Source organism: Erinaceus europaeus, chromosome 4, assembly GCF_950295315.1.
Source record: "Erinaceus europaeus chromosome 4, mEriEur2.1, whole genome shotgun sequence".
Taxonomy (NCBI): domain Eukaryota; kingdom Metazoa; phylum Chordata; class Mammalia; order Eulipotyphla; family Erinaceidae; genus Erinaceus; species Erinaceus europaeus.
Window position 1 is genome coordinate 60,931,746 of NC_080165.1, and position 15,137 is coordinate 60,946,882.

Below are 15,137 nucleotides of genomic sequence, written 5' to 3' on the forward strand. Positions count from 1 at the left end.
GGCAGCAGAAGTCACGCCCATTGTGCAGATGGGCACATCAAGGCATGGAAATTTAGCTCAGTTGTACTCAGACTAGGGAATCAGGGATGGAGCATGTGTGGGTCATGGGGATTCCTCATCTTTAGAGCAGCTGGCTCTCTCCTCAGCCCCACAGGTGTGGTTTATAAGACCCCCAAAAGGCTTTATAACACCTGGTTAGATCTGCGGAAGGCTTCAGAATCAGCAAGTATTTGTGGTCAGGCTGTGGTCAGGCAGAAATTGTGTGAGGTGCTGGAGAGGCAAAAGAAATGAAGATGTGATTCCTATCTGGTGGCCAGGGAGAGAGGGGAAGGATTTGCAATCGGTTTGAGGGGGGATGAACTCTTGGAAATAAGAAACACATCTAACACATCTAACACATCTATTTGTGGCAATGCCCTTGTGTGCCCTGAGAGCCAGTGTGGGTAGAAGCAACGAGGCTGGCCTAATGAGAGAGGAGGATTTGAACTTGGCCATAACAAGTTGTCTGGATTGAACTAACACATGGAGAGTGGAGAGGTAGCAGGAGGATAGGAACACCAGTAAAGGAAGGGAGGCTGGGGCAAGCTGGCACTTGCCAAGGCTCAGAGTGAAGCCTGATGTGACTGGGCTGGCCTTTCTGCAGAGGAACGGGTAGCAGACAGGAAACACAGGGGCAGACTATGGAGGGACTTCAAAAAACAGCAGAAACCTTGGGTTGAATTCTGCTATCTGGAGAGGCCAGCTCTTTTGCATGGCCACTTCTAGCTGCTCTTCTTCATCCATGGAGGACACCACAGATCCATCACTATATGCTCCTTGCTGAGCCACATGGGCAGAAGTGGGAGGATGAGGTATGTCTTAGAGTTCTTTTCAACTGAAAGCTCCAGGTAGTCTCTGCCAAGGGTTTTCAATTGAAAGGAAACAGAATTTTTTATGAGCAATTGGGAGCCACTGACATTTCTTGAGCAAGAGCTTGCATTTCAAATTGCATTTTGTATTCCTAAGACCTCCTTTGTGAAGAGCTTGCATTGATCCCAACCATCCTGAGTCACAAGTGGGCTGAAGCTGGGGTCTCTGAAAAGTGCAGGGTGGTAGGCTCCTTACTTACTTAGCTCAGGCCTGGACCCCTGGGGTGAGGACCCAGTTTTTCTCATCACAGAAAATGAGCAGAAAGAGAAGCAGTCACACCACTCAGGAGAGACTGAATTCTGAATGAAGCCCTGGTTGGCTACTCCTCTGGCCGAGAGAGAGGGGGTGAGGGGGAGGCCAGGCCAGGGCTGGGTGGGTGCCATTGCCAACCCAGACTCTAATTTAGTGAGTTTAAATGCACCTTTAAAATGCGTAGAGGTCCAAACAAAACTCATCTGTCATGGTTTTCAGAGTGAAAGGGATCCATCCATCCACCACGTGTGTGTGTGTCTGTGTGTGTGTGTGTGTGTGTGTGTGTGTGTGTGTATTTCTTCTTCCAAAGTAAGTATTGATTCTCAGTGACTGTAAACAGGCCATAAGAATGCTCTCAGGCATCCCTTCCTCTGATTCCAACCATGCAGATAGGACTCTGAGATGACTTTCCTCCGTGGCTCTGGTTTGTTTGTTGTTGCTGACTCTGTGTGTGTGTGTGTGTGTGTGTGTGTGTGTGTGTGTGTGTGTGTGTGTGCGTGTGCGCGCAGTACAGGGACCAGAAAAAATGAGGATGAAAGTGGGAATTGCTCCTGCCCTGCCCCAGCTGTTCTGAACACAAATGCAGGTTGTTTGACTATCACAGGTCTCAGGGGTTGGCGGGTGGGGTGAGAGCCTAGAGGCAGGAGTCAAAGATGCCTCCCCTTCCATCCCTGGCTCACCCCAGGACCCCTACCCTGCCCCCAAGCTACGATGTTATTCCCAGCCAGGCTGCTGGGGATAACCTAGCTCCCTAGTGAGCACAAGTCCGTGAGCAGCTGAGAGATATGTTTATTTCCTTTTAATGTTGTTCAGGGTTCAATTTACTCAGTGGCATGCTAGTAAATAAATAAGAAAACCAAGCCTTTGACAGGGGGAAATATGGAGTTTTCCTCCTCTATTCCTGAGTAATAGCTCAAAACTTTTATGTTTGGCTAGAGGGGAAAAAAAGAAAGAAAAAAGAGAAAAGAAAAGCATCTTGTTTCTTACATATTTTGTCAACAGCTTTACAGCAAATGGAGAATATTGTATAGAATGTGGCCCTGTGCACCACTGGCATTGCTGCCAGGTTCCCTATGGTCTGTGGTTGTGTCTGAAACCAGGGAAGTGTAACCTGTATAATTATATCTCCGTAAAGGGGGCTGTTTTCCACGGCCCAGAGCCCATTACCTACCAAATCTCCTGACACTAATCTTCTAGACCTCCAAGATCTGGGAGCTGAGGGTTAGGAGTTTTTGCACAAAAATCATTCAAATGCTTCCTCTTGGAACACAGTGGCAGTTAAGGGGGGGAGGGGAAAGCAAATGAGGGAGAAGCTGTCACAAGGGAATGAGGCATTCAGAGGTGAGACCACTGAGGCGGGAATGACACCTCTGCTTTCTGTTACATGTTTCACTGAAAGACTCTTGCGACCTTATGTGGGCTAGGTGGTGGCACACCTGGTAGAGCACATACATTGGCATGTGCAGAGACTCAGGGTTCAAGCTCCCAACTCCCTCACCCCTGTAGGAGGGAAGCTTCAGGAACAGTAAAGCAATGGAGAGGCCTCTCTCTCTCTCTCTCCTCAACTCCCCTGCCCTTTTCAATTTCTCTATGTCTCTACCCAATAAACAAGTTAATATATACCTTAAGTCTCAGTTATTGAGAAAAGCATAAGAAGAGGAGGTAATAAGAACAATAACAGTGCGATTGTGATAACAGTAATAACCGGAGCCATTTTCTGAGCATTTCCTAGGAGCTGGATGTAGTGGTACTGAGTGTTGTGCTGGAGTTGGGTAGTTGAGCTCCTTGTTTAATCTGGTGGAAGGAGAGTGAGATCAGCTGCCTGCTCAAAAACCTGATGAGAGTTATGGTCTAGAAAGATAGGTGAAAACCCACTTGGGATTTAAACAAATTAAACAAAAAATTTTTTTCTGTTTATTGTTACCCTTGCTATTTTTCATCATTGTAGTAGTTATTATTGTTGTTGTTATAGATGTCATTGTTGGATAGGACAGAGAGAAATGGAGAGAGGAGGGGAAGACAGAGAGGGGGAGAGAAAGACAGACACCTGCAGACCTGCTTCACACTTGTGAAGCGACTCCCCTGCAGGTGGGGAGAGGGGGGCTCGAACCCGGATCCTTACGCCGGTCCTTGCACTTTGTGCCACGTGCGCTTAAGTGGCTATGCTACCACCCAACTCCCAAGATACTTTTTAAACAACTTTTGAAGTTTTGATTCTTATAAATGTTAGAAACATCAACCCTATCTTTTTGAGAGACTAAGGGCTAAAGTTGTCAGAAGTACTGGCAATTTGGAGTTTTTATGAGAGATTTCACTGAATTTAACACAAAGTGGATGGGCAAAATATGACAAGGAGAAAATATGACAAGGATAGAAGGGAACTTCTAAGGCTCAAAGAAAGATGGGGGAGGGGAGGTGCAGGAACAAAGAAATGAAGTGAGGATCATCAGGTTGTGAAATGAATAAGGCCTGTGGCATGCAGATGAAAGCTTGAGGACTAGGAATCCCTTAGCCCTGAGCAGTCCTGAGTACGAGTGATCTGGCTTGTCTCTGGATTGGATGCAATGGCAACCCAGGTCTTTGCATCCTGAAAGGGATCGATGAAGGCAACTGAGAGTGAAATTGCTCCTGCAGTTGCAGGACAGAGTTTGAAGATGTGCCTGCCAAGAGGATAGAAGAAAGGAAGAGATTGCTGGTGGAGCCCAAGGGGCACTAGATGGAGACAGGTGGTGGGGGAAATAGCTGCTTCCAGTGGATTCTCCTGGGTCTGGCCTATAGAAATATTCAAGGGGGATGCTGGGAGCTGTCCAAGGTCCTAAGTACAGAAATAGATTCCTGGAAACAGCTCTTTCTGTTCCATAATAGATGCTGAAAACCTCTTGCCTTGTGGTTCTCAAACTGCTGTCCCTGCACCAACAGCATCAGCACTGCTTGCTGAAATGCAAATTCCCAGGCTCCAGAATCAGAATCTGGTGTGGGGAGAACATGTACAATAGCACTCTGTTTTGTCTGTTTAAATAAGTTCTCTAGAGAGAAGGGTAGTAGCGCAGCGGGTTAAGTGCACATAGTGCAAAGCACAAGGACTGGCATAAGGATCCCTGTTTGAGCCCCCAGATCCCCACCTGCAGGGGAGTCGCTTCACAAGCGTGAAGCAGGTCTGCAGGTGTTTTTCTCTCCCCCTCTCTGTCTCTCCCTCCTCTCTCCATTTCTCTCTGTCCTATCCAACAATGATGACATCAGTAACAATAATAATAACTACAACAATAAAACAACAAGGGCAACAAAAGGGAATAAATAAATAAATATTTTAAAAAATAAGTTCTCTAGGGAATTCTGATGCTATTTAATTTGGAGAACCACTGCTCTGACCAATAGCTTTTCCTGCTGTCAATGCCAAGCCCTTTTTATAGTTCTCAATAGCACTTGTTACTCTACTTCTAAAGTATCTCTGTATCTTTTTTTTTTTTTTTAGAAATTTATTTATTTATTATTGGGTAGAGATAGAGAAAAATTGACAGAGGAGGGGAGATAGTGAGAGAGAGAGAGACAGAGTGACACCTGAAGCCCTGCTTCAACACCTGTGAAGATTTCCTCATGCGGGTGGGGACCAGGGGCTTGAACCTGGGTCCCTGTGCACTGTAGTGTGTGTATTTAGCCAGGTGCACTACCGCCTGGCTCCTGAAATTTATTTTTTATTTTTTTATTATCTTTATTTATTTGATAGAGACAGCCAGAAATTGAGAGGGAAGGGGGAGATAGAGAGGAAGAGAGACAGAGAAACACCTGTAGCCCTGCTTCACCACTTGTGGAACTTTCCCCCTGCAGGTTAGAACCTGGGACTGGAACCTGGGTCCTTGAGAATTGTAACATTTTCGATCAGCCAGGTGTGCCACCACCTGGCCCTCTGTGCTCATTTCTTAATCAGTATTGAGGGACCAACCTCCACAAAAGTCACATAAAAGCCAAAGCAGAGGAGCTCCAGAAAATTTCCAGGTTGGGAAACCAGAACCCTTCCATGTGCCACCTTGTCAGATACATAGCTCTGCAAGGACAGAAGATACTTTTTTTGGGACCTCAGTCCACATTTCTCTTTGCCTGGACATTGATTTGAATCCTTCAATATCCTTTGTAAAAAAAAAAATTAATGATCTAATGGGTTTCCTGAGTTCTGTGTTAATTCTAACAAGTGAATCAAACCCAAGCAGAGGTCAAGGGATGCTCTGATTTGTAGCCAATCAATCAGAAGCACAGATAATTGTAATCTGAGCTTATGACAGGCACCCAAAATATGGGGAAAGAATGTGGGAGCCTCCATTGTATAGTCAGTTGGTAACTACCTGGGGTTTGCAACTGGTGTCTGCAGTGGAGGATTGCCCTAGGATACTGAGCTCTAAACCTCTGGTATCTGAGAATTCCCTACAGGAATGGGGAGTTCTCAATGCACCTATTAGAAATGGGACCAATCAGGGCCTCGATCTTGCCTGGGCCACCAGGTTCCAGATGCTACCATGATGCCAACTGGACTTTCCTGGACAGATGACCCCACCAATGTGTCCTGGTGCTCCGATTCCCCAGAACCCCACCCAACTAGGGAAAGAGAGAGGCAGGCTGGGAGCATGGATTGACCTGTCAATACCCACGGTCAGCGGGGAAGCAATTACAGAAGCCAGACCTTCCACCTTCTGCAACCCACAATGACCCTGGGTCCATGTTCCAAGAGGGATAGAGAATGGGAAAGCTATCAGGGGAGGGGGTGGGATATGGAGCTTTGGTGGTGGGAATTGTACCCTTCTTACCCAATGGTCTTTTCAGTGTTTCCATTTTATAAATAAATAAATTAAAAAATAAAAGAAGAAAAGAAAAAGAAATGGGTCTAGAAATTCAGTGTCAGGCATAACCTCTTTCAGGTACCCAGATGGTAAAAGGTTACGGCAGGAAACCTAATCTTCATTTTAGCCACCGCACTCTATCCCCTCTCCAATAGTGATGGCAATGGTACTTTAATTTTCTGGGCCTTTTTGCAATTTGCCAAGCCTGTCCTTGTACTCTAGCTGGTTCTGCATATGTACGAGGTGTTCTGAACAGGCACTTAATCTCTGTTTTCTAGGTGAGGGTACTGAACTTTGTGAAGTTAAACAAGACACCTGAGACCCCACTAAGAAGGAAGAGGCAGAAGTGGGGCTCACATTCTAACTACTACAGCTGGGCATTTGACTGCAAAAAGAACCTTGGGGGTACCTGTCCTCCAACCACAGCCAGCAAGCTCTGGCCCAGGCAAGCAGAGGGCATTTGGGGAATGACATTGAATGCCAGCAGGCAGGCCGTGTTCCTGCTCCTTCCCCCAGCCCACCCTCTCTCAGCTGTAAGATATATATAGCACCAAACAGAGAAATGAATCGTGTGTTTGTCTGCAGCCCCTTCTGCAGATCCATCACGGAGCAGTGCTTGGTGCAGATTTTACAAACAGCTTGAGATTACTGAATTAATTAGAATAAAATTAATCAAAACACCCACCACAAAAGGAACCTGAGCATGTGGAGTGTGACTTGGGTGAAGGAGGAGGCGCAGCAGAGAGTCGGCACCACGGGCTGGACTGGCTGTCAGCCCAGAGCCCACTGGGGCAGGTCAAAAGCTGCAGGGGGTGGGGCTCTGATCCCTGCTGGCACTCCTGTATGTCCCTCCCAGCCCCCACTTCTGCACACTGGCTTCAAAGACAAGAAAGCTCTATCCCTTCTATCCAGCCCATACATCTTGTAGAGACTGAAGCTTGGATCCTATGGGAATGATGAGTTAAGTCTTCAGAGAAGTGATGAGGGGAGGGAGACACTGACAAAAGGGAGGTAAATAGACTTGGATGACAAAGTAGATTAGGGGTCAGAAGACATGGAGTCTCTGAGCATCCTTATCCTAGTTTCCTAGGATAAATGGCTTTGACTTTGTTCACTTGTTTCATAACAAAAAGTAATTATATAAAGTACACAAAAGGTTGGACTGGTGAAATAGCTCACTTGGATAGTGCACTGCTTTGCCGTGTGTGTGACCTGGCTTGAGCCCAGCCCCCACCCCACTGAAAAAAGTTTTGGTGTTGTGGTCTCTCCCCCCCCTTCTTCTCTGTCTCTACCTTTAAAAAAATAGACAATTTCCATCCAAGATGAGGTAAAGAAGGTAACTTCATCATTTGTAATAGCTGAGTAGTATTCTATTGTGCATATATACCACAACTTTCTCAGCCACTCATCTGATATTGGACACCTGGGTTGCTTCCAAGTTTGTGCTATTAAAAATTGTGCTGCTATGAACATAGGTATACACAGATCTCTTTTGACAGGTGTGCTTCTTTCCTTAGGCTATATCCCTAGAAGATATAGCCTAAGGAAAGCTGGGTCACAGGGTAGGTCCATTTCTAGTCGTTTCAGAGTTCTCTAGAATGCTCTCTACAGGGGTTGGACCACTGTACTTTCCAACCAGCAGTGTGATGTAAACCATTAACTCCCAATTAAAAAATAGACAAGAATTTAAAAATATAGACAGCTTTATGTGGGCTCAAAACTCAGCTCTACTATTTACTAGCTGTGGGACCTCAATCACTTACTGACTGCAATTCCTCTGAGCCTTCCACATTCTGTCAAATGGGAATAACTACTTCAATTAGTGCTACCTGTGTGGGGTCTGGAATACAGTAAGTGCTATATAAGATAAACTGTTACTGTTTCACCTAATCAACATGAAGCTCTGTCTATCTTTCAACTTGGCTTCCCCTTTCCTTTCTCTTCCTACCACTAAACCAGACATACATGGCTTCATTCATTCATTCATTCATTCATTCATTCATTCATTCATATTCATTCATTCTGTAAACACTTATGAAGTTCTTACTATGCATCTGACATGGGACCGGAGCCTGGGGATACAAACATAGGACTCAGCTCCTGCCTTTGGGGCTCCCTATCCTCCACAGGGGTGTGGAAGCACCCGGTCAAACTCCCAGGGGTCAGGGAAAGCTTCACAGACAGCTTCCACCTATAGTTTTCCTGGAATATAAACCTGGAAAAGCCATTCCAGGCAGGGGGAATAGCATATGCAAAGTACTGTCACCAGAGTCAGTGCACTAAAACACATATTTGATGAAACTGGGTCCTGGTTCAAAGAACCTGTAATCAGCTAACTCGTTGCAGTCTCTGATGCCATAGTGGTATAAATTCTTCTGCTCGTATTCTAAGCATCTCCCTAAAAATCCCTCTACTTACTCCTCATGCTCCCTCACTTCCAGATACTCTCCTTTAGCTGGAGACTTTAAGGGTATATACTTATAGTGGAGCATAAATGATTATGTACATGCAGCAGATGCTTCTGCAAACAACCAAGTTGCTAGATCAGTTCTCTTCATTTAAATTTGTTGGCATTGTTCAGCACAATTAGTTGTGGCTTGGAGGTCAGAGGGGGCTTTCAGGCCTGGTTTTGTTTTGAGCAAATTTGGCCAGCAATAGTCTCAACATGCTTGGAAGTTGATCTTTTATCATCTGAGGAATGAAAGGGTCAGGAGTTTCTCCAGAGGAGCTTGATGGCCATTCCATCCCTTCCTTCCTTCTTTCCTTCCTTCCTTCCTTCCTCCTTCCTTCCTTCCTTCCTTCCTCCTTCCTTCCTTCCTTCCTCCTTCCTTCCTTCCTTTCCTTCTCTCTCTCTCTTTCTGTCTTTCTTTCTTTTTCACTTTCTTTCTCTCTCTCTCTTTCTGTCTGTCTTTCTCTCTCTCTCTTTCTTTCTTCACCAAGGTTATCACTGGGGATTGGTGTTTGCACCAATCTAGGTCTAGGCAGTCATTCTCCCAAATTTAAAAAAAAATGGATTCCTTTTTATTTGATAAGACAGAGATAAATTGAGAGGGGAGGAGAGATAAAGAGGGAGAGAGAAAGAGAGACATTTGCAGCACTGCTTCACCACTTGTAAAGCTTCCCTCCTGAGGTGGGGACCAGGGTTTGTGCGTGGGTCCTTGTGCAGGAAACATGTATGCTTAACTGAGTGCACTACCACCTGGGCCCAGGATGGGCATTTTCAGATTCCCTTTTGAAAAAGATTTTTTTTAATTTATTTATTAATGAGAGGGACAGGAGGAGAGAGAGAAAGAACCAGATATAACTCTGGTACATGTATTGCTGGGGACCAAACTCAGGACCTCATGCTTGACAGTCCAACACTGCATCTACTGTGCCACCTCCCGGACCACTGAAAAGAATTTCTTTAAAAAAATTTTAAATTTATTTATTTTCCCTTTTGTTGCCCTTATTTTTTTATTGTTGTTGTAGTTATTATTGTTGTTGTTATTGATGTCATCATTGTTGGATAGGACAGAGAGAAATGGAGAGATGAAGGGACGACAGAGAGGGGGAGAGAAAGATAGACACTGTAGACCTGTCACCGCTTGTGAAGCAACTCCCCTGCAGGTGGGGAGCCAGGGACTCAAACCAGGATCTTTACACCGGTCCTTGCGCTTTGTGCCACGTGTGCTTAACCCAAAAAGGATTTTTTAAAGACCTTTAAAAATTTTATTTATTGGGGGTAGATAGCATAATGGTTATGCAAAGAGACTCTCATGCCTGAGGCTCCAAAGTCCCAGGTTCAATCCCCTGCACTCCCATAAGCCAGAGCTGAGCAGTGCTCTGGTAAAAAAAATATATATGCCAGTTCGAGCCCCAGCTCTCCACCTGCAGGGGTGTTACTTCACAGGTGGTGAAGTAGGTCTGCCGGTGTCTTTCTCTTCCCCTCTCTGTCTTCCCCTCTTCTCTCCATATCTTTCTGTCCTATCCAACAATGATGACATCAATAACAACAACAATAATAACTACAACAACAATAAAAAAAAACAGTAAGGGCAACAAAAGGGAAAATAAATAAACATTAAAAAATTTAAAAATATATAAATATAAATAAATGTTTTTAAAAGATTTTAAAAATTAAATATTTTATTTGTTTATTAATACAAGGGATAGAAAGAGTGAGAAAAAAAGACCCAGATTTTACTCTGGTACATGTGCTGCCAGGGATTGAACTTGGGACCTCATGCTTGAAAGCCCAACACTTTATCCACTGAACCACCTCCTGGACCACTTCAAAAGGATTTTCTTGGCCCTTTCCAGTTCTGACCTTCTATCAGTTTCTGGATCCTCATTAATATATGGAATGTCCCTGGGACACTTGACTTTGTGTATTCTCCACAGTGCTGAGGGGACTTTGGGGACATTCTCCCAACATGAGCCAGTGACCTCTGCTAGGAGCAGTCACAGCCCTGGCTCTGGAGCCACACTGAGAAATCTCATTCTGACTCTGCCACTTATCAGCTATGTGATACTAAGGAAGTTTCTTAACTTCTCTGAGCTCCAGCACTGGGCTACCTATAAAACAAATGACAATAGTAAGAGTACCCACCTCACAGTGTTATTAGGAGGATTAAATAAGATAATAAATAATAAGCTTAATATGGAATGAAATGCTCAGCAAATAGTCTAATAGATCATCTTAGAGTTTGAATCTCTTGTAATTTTCCCATCAGTCAAGGATAATAATGGTCCTAGCCATAAGATCAAAGGCACACTTGGCCCTCATTACAGTGTATGATCGGTGGGAGAGTGGGCGATTCACCATCTTTGGTGGCAAGTTTCTCAGCATCGTTCAAAATAACAAACGTATCTCTTATTCCAGCAATTCAATCTCTTTTTCTTCTGTCTCTCTCTCTAGCTATAGATGGACTTCTCAGTGTGCAAAAATAACATATGAACAACTTTTACATGAGCAAAAGAAAAAATAATTAGAAATACCCAAATCAAAGGTGGAACCAAAACACACTGGAATACTAGACAGTTTTTAAAAAGGAGTGAAGAAGTTCTTCTTGTGTTTATGTAGAAAGAGCTCTAAGATAGATCATTCTGGGGTAATAAAGAAATGCATGTTGTAATATCTATTCTTGTGTACTTGTCTCTCTGGAGACTGTTCTGGAAGGATTTACAGTAAATCATCAGCAGAGGCTGTTTTTCTGAAGGAGGAAAGCTGGAGTACAGAGAAGGGAGGAAGAATTTGAGGGGGTGGAACCATGTACATATGAAAGTATGGCTAGGTAATAAACCTGACTAGAAGCAGCAGGCCCTATGAAAAGCCAAGCCTGAAGTAAGGCTTGAACCTGGGGGCTGACTGTGAGACTTGGTCCCCCTGGTTTCAGGCATATGGTTCATTGCCTTGCAGAAGTGCACACTTCTAAAGGCTAAGGGGCGGAGGGGGGGCTCAACTGGGGGCCAGGAAGCACAACATCCCTTTACCTAGGCAGACAACATCTCAGCCCATCCAAGCACCTTGGGAGGAGGCCACTTTCCCCCAAGTGACCCCACATGTTTGCACTTAAACTGGGACTGTGATACCAAGAGCCTGATTGCTTTGCCTGGGACAGTGCCATCCCCCTGTGGGCATCTATGTGAAATGGAGTCCTTGGGTGGCCTCTTCGTGGCTGCCCTAGGGAAGTGTCACAGATGGCCCTGCCCCTGCACCCTCTCTATTCTTTGACTGAAGAACAAGAGTTGCCACTGGAGCTCTGAAAGAATGAGGAGCCTGTTCCTGAGGCAGGACTTAGCCCCTCTGAGCAGAGATAAACACATGTAGAGTCTTTGACCTGCACACACTTGGGTTCAGATCCCAGCTGGGCAACTAAGCCTCTGTGGGTCTCAGCTTCTCTGGCTATAGCAGAGGCTGATCACCCTTGCTGCACAGGATTGTTGCAACAAGCAAAGGCAATGTCTGTGCAATATATTAGCAGAGTCCTAACTTGGGCAAAGATTTGAGTGCAAGTAATGCATTGGAGAGGAATCTTTGGAAGCACTGGGTGAGGAAGGAGAGTGAGTAAAGGGTGCTTAAAGAACAGTTTCCACCCTTGATCCTGAACTCAGTCCCGGAGACTTCCATTGGGCTGTGTAGAACAAGCTTCAGAATGATCTCAATGAGAGAAAAGGTTGCTAATATGCCAATTCCCTGCTGTTATGGGTTCAAGGCTGCTCTGGGACACTTAAACCCTTTGCACTTAAAACTGTCTGCAGTGTGTGTGTGTGTGTGTGTGTGTGTGTGTTGATTTATTATTTGACAGGAAGAGAAATATGGGTGCTTGTGGATGGAGAAAGTCCCACAACTATGCATGAGACTAGTGAGTGCTGAGGGCATATGACTAGGGCACCAACATCTTTGTCATGAATGCTTCAGCAGGTGCTTACCATTGCTTTATGCACTTAACAGCTAATAACACACTTGATCCTGACTGGGACCCAGTGAGGTAGTACAAGGCAGTAGGCACAGAAAGCTTACATACCTTGTTCAAATTCAAGTAATTAGAAGGGGGAAACAGGACTGAAGGGGAGGGAGTTTGGCTTATTAGATCTATAAGAACTTTGGAGACAACTAGGTCAATCCATTTGGACCTCAAAAGCTTCTTTGGAAGGTTCTATCAGGGGAACACAGCTACTCATATACCCTCAACCAAAGACTGGTCAGTCTCTATTCAGTGAAGGTCTTCTTCTCTAACCGAGTGTGCATTCAGGAGGGATGTACATGGAGCAGTGAGGGAGAAAGGGGACACCCAGCTAGCCACAAATCAACCCTGGTGAGTAATGGGATGACAGATGTCTCAGCCAGATTGCCCTCACACCCAGGAACCTTCCTTTGGATGGAGAAGGAAACTGAAAACCAGAGAGAGGAAGCAGTTTGTCTGAAGTCACACAGCTAGCTAATGACAGAGTCAGGACTTGAACTCAAGTCTCCTGTCCCTCTTCTGATATGCTTCTTTGCCCCAGCTTAGTTTCTCATCTGAGTTACAGGCAGGGCCAAAAGCAGCTGGCGAGGCGTGGAAAACAGTATCTTGAAGAGCACTGGGTGCTGCAGTGCGGAAGCTAGGGTGCCATTAATTGGCTGGGAAGGAGAGCATGGCAAGATCAGATTATGATCTTTAAGATGCATGCTTTGAATCTCAAAATCAGCAAAGGAAACAGATCCCAGAGGAGGCCTGTGTCGCCTGTCTCTGCTTTTTAACCCCAGGCTGGCATCAAAGAGGAAGATACAAGCTGGGCTCACTAGGGTGTGAAATTTCCTTTTTGTCTCCTGAGGTGGGAGGGAAAAATGAGAAATTGTGATGCACCCCGTGTAATTAAAGACTCTAGAATTTCTTGAGGATTATGTTGCTCAGAGAGATGCAGGGGACTCTGGGAAGTATGGCTGACCCCTGAATGACATGCCTGGAAGTTAAGAGGTGTGTGTGTGTGTGTGTGTGTGTGTGTAGTATGCTTGGACAGGGGGCAAACCACAAGATATAAATTAACTTATGGAGAGTCTTACTTCTCAGAAAAGCCAGAGTAGAGGCTGGAGACCATGTTCTAGAATCTTCCCCTTTGAATTGCCAAGGATACCCTTGCCAGACTCGCAGGAGTTCACTGCAGACATGGGTGGCATGACAAAGGTGATCCTGTCCTGATCTTTTTTCCTTTTTTTTTGCCTTCAGGGTTATCACTGGGGCTCAGTGCCTGCACCACAAGTACACTACTCCTGGTGGCCATCTTTTATTTTTTTCCTATTGTTGTTGTTATTGCTGTTGTTGTTGTTGGATAGGACAGAGAGAAATTGAGAGGCGGGGAAGACAGAGAGGAAGAGAGAGGATAGACACCTGCAGACATGCTTCACTGCTCGTGAGGTGACCCCCCTGCAGGTGTAGAGCTGGGGGCTCGAACCCGGATCCTTGCTCTGATCCTTGCGCTTTGCACTATTTGCGCTTAACCTGGTGCACACATCCCCCTACTCTTTTTTTTTTTTTTTTTTTTTTTGCCACCAGGGTTATCATTGGGGCTTGGTGCCTGAAGAACTCCTTTGCCAGCAACCACTATTTTCATTTCTTTGGATAGCAGGCGAGAGACACACAGAGAGAGGACGACAGAGAGGAGAGACACAGCAGAACCACTTCACTGGTCTGTGAAGCTTCCTCTCTGCAGGCACTTCCATGGGGTGGCCTGGGATTTGAACGTGAGTTGCTCTCTGTGGTAATATGTGTGGTAATATGTGGTAATATGTGAGTTGCTCTCTGTGGTAATATGTCCAACTGCAGCCCCCATCTCTGTCCCAATTCAAGTGCTGATAGTCCTGCGTCTGGGGAACTCTATTAGTTCTTAAAAAATGGTAATGGTTGATTACCCTTAGGCATGAGACTTCCAGCTACACCCCTGCAAAGGCTGGACTGAGAGAAAGAAACTGTAGCAGAGGACTGAGCCAGTAGGGACAGGATGAGGCTAAAGCCCTAGGCTAGTGCTAGCCATCTGCCCCACTCCTCCAATAGAAAAGTGCCCTATGTATTTTAAGCTCTGGCCTTTGTTTCTCCTGCTTTTGTCTAACTGTTCCCTCAAGTCATGTCATAGCCCTCTCTGTTAGAGGCCTTTCCTGCTCCAGGAAGGGGGTCCTTCCTAACCTTCTCCCCAGGCCTGGTGGGCATGGCTGGCAGGATTATGTGCTGGGAAGGAGCCTGGCATGAGTGGATTGTAGACCAGGATTTAAGCTAGGCTGTAAGCACTGGGAAACCCAAACTGAAAGTGTTGGGCTGGAGATGTCTTTTTTCCCTTTTCCCTTTTGGGGGAAAGGTTTATATTCAACTGATGAAAGTAATGCAGCTGTTTGTTGGGGAAAGAGAGAGGGGGGTGGGGAAGAGAGAGATTTAACAGTACAAAAAATATAAGAATGAGAAATTAAAAGTCCTGGTTTGATGCTCATCCCCATGGGACAACTGCTGTTAAAAGTCTCTTTTTTATCTTCCCAGGCATCCTCTATGTATATGCTAGCATGGGGGTGGGGTGTATATATAGCCTTTATTTAAAATGTAACACAAATGAGATTGTTCTCTACATAATCCTGCAACTTCCTTTTTCTGTTGAGCAATACATCCTGGACATCTTTCCACTCACACATAAATCTGC